Genomic DNA, 2,604 nt, shown 5'->3' with positions numbered 1-2,604 from the left:
TGCAGTAATGATAACTGCTAAGAAGGACAGTAAAGCAGGGCAAGAGGTAAACAGCAACAGAGCTTGTATATTGGATGGGGTGGTCAGGGAAGGTGACATTTGTGTAGGTGACACCTGAGTTGGTGACATCTGAGCGGAGACTTGAATGAAGAGAAAGCTTGCAAGGAGGTGGGGTGGGGAAGGGAACAGCACATGTGAGACCCAAGGCAGGAACTGGCTTAGTGTTTTGTGCATTCAGAGTGCATCTGGGTTGGAGAAAACCCAGGAGGGTTTTGGGCGTGAAGCTGGAAAGTTCAGGAGAGGCTTGTGGGTGGGCTGTGAAGACTTCAGATTTTGCTCTGAGTGAAGTTAGAAGCCATTAGAGAATTTTGTCAGAGAAGTGATAGGATCTGACTTAACATTTAAAGAGAATCATGGTAGATATTGTGTGTAGATTAGATTTTAGGTGGCAAGGAGCCCAGTTCAGAGTCTATTGCATTTGACCACACATGAGAAAACCCAGCATGAATGGTACTGGAAACAAATACTTCAACACTTAATTCTTTCATTTTGTTCTTATCTTTGGATCTTTAATTTCCATTCTTTGTAATTCTCTTTAAATTTCTTATATTCTTCCTATGTTCAAGGTACTGTGAAAGTTGCCTTTCGTGTCTTTATCCCTTTCTTTAAACCTTTTCCTACCATCTAGATTTTTTTTCTAAACCAAATTACAGGTTGTTCCACTTATCTCAACAGAGGTAGAAAGAAATCAATTGCTTTGGTTTTTTGATAACACTAACCTAGCTGCAGACCTGAAACAAAATGAACTGACATGAGACTGATGGCAGGCCAGCCCGCCTTCAGCGACAACACGCTTTCTCAATGACAGCAGGCTAACCCTGGAAACAGTTGGGACAAAGGCCTGAGTTTGTAATCAGCTTCAAACTTGGACTCTTCCATGTGGGTAGCACTTGCTGTTTTCCTACTGAAGAGGGTGATTGAATGGAGACGATTATACATCACATGCCACTAAGAGCTATTAATATAGGTAGAATAATTGAGCAAGCATACTTGCTGGAAAATGTAACTACTTTACACATCATTGTAAAATGTTTTCCAGGCTATACTGGCATCCCTTCAGCCATGAAAACATTCAGATGTTAGGAAAAAAAAAAAGATGCTTCCTGAACACTTAACCATAAAAGTAAATGATATTGCTTTAGACTGCTCTGTTAACACTCCAACCATCTACACATGGAAGTTATTACATACCCTGTGTTTGTTTAAATGTTGATGTTGTCATGCCAGCTCTGTTGTTTGTTAGTATAATGCTTACTTCTGTGCAAATGAGTGAACAGCCCAATACCCTTCAACAGCTTTTTTTGGGAAACATTCCTCTGCTAAAGAACGAGTCTCTCCTAAATACATTATGACGATTTTATGTCTTCTCTCTAATTTACAATATTCTTGGGTTTTGAAGCTGGATTATGTTCATGTATAATTACTCTCACATTGCTACGAGGGGCCAAATTGCGGGAATGATAGAGCATCTGAAGACTGGATCTGGGAAGAGTTTTAAGCAGGTCAGCTGCCTTTGCTCATGCTGCTCCCCAATACACATGGCATTTTCTATCAGCATGTACTTGTCCAAATCCTCTTGCTTAAAGGTCAAGCTTAAACCTCACTTCCTGGAAGAAGTTGTACTTGAGTCGTTTAGCACATGTAATCACTCTCCTGTCTCAGAGAAAAGGGACAAGAATGGATATTTTCTTAGCAACTCCTGTGTTGGATCATCACCTATCTCATCTAATCTTTACACAAGACTCCGTGAAATAGGTATTATTATTTTGGTTTGGCAAAGGGAAATGAACTGACGTATCCACGGTCACATAGCTAGGAGGTAGGACAGTCAGGATATGAATTCAGGTCTGTCTGACAGTAAAACTCTTTCTACCATGCTGTATGACTTCTTAGAACTTTCAAGGTGTTTAGAGCAAGATACACATTCCTTAGCACTGCCTTGGATACTGTTGCTTGGTATTTGCAATTGTTTCATGTGTGGGTTTTCTACTCCCAGCAATGGTTGAATGCCTTTGAAAGCAGTTCCTAGAAGCACAAAGAAGACGTGTCCTCCACCTCATGGCAGTTTGGCACAGAGTTACAGACATGAAGTGAAAGATATTTCCTAACCCATTATAGGGAGTCCGATGGAAGTCTACAGAGGATACTGAGGGAGACACAAAGGATGGAGTGGTCTCTTTCTTCTACCTGTGGACGTTGGGGTAAGGGTGGGTGGGAACAGAAAAGATTTTGTAGAGAGATGATACTTTAGTTATTCAGATGAGCAGGTAGTTGTCAGGAACCAGGAAGATTTGGTTCAGGGGAAGGGGAACTGAGGAGAGGCTCAAAGGGGAAAACATCCCAGGCAACAAGAAGGCGGCACTGGGCCAGGAACCCCAGCCAGGTGTGTGTGCTGCAGAGTGGTAAACAGCTCAGTATGATTGGATCACGCATTGAGAGGGCAGGGCAAGGGGGACATCCAGACAAGAGGCTAGAGGGAGAGGAGGGCAGGGGCCAGGACGTGGGTTTCTTGAATACTTACCGAGTTTGAATTTTTTTTTTTTT

Source organism: Delphinapterus leucas, chromosome 3 (genome assembly GCF_059928025.1).
Source record: "Delphinapterus leucas isolate spDelLeu-1000000601 "Yukka" chromosome 3, BTC_Dleu_Yukka2, whole genome shotgun sequence".
In the NCBI taxonomy this organism is placed as follows: Eukaryota; Metazoa; Chordata; class Mammalia; order Artiodactyla; family Monodontidae; genus Delphinapterus; species Delphinapterus leucas.
This window is presented reverse-complemented; position numbering follows the sequence as displayed.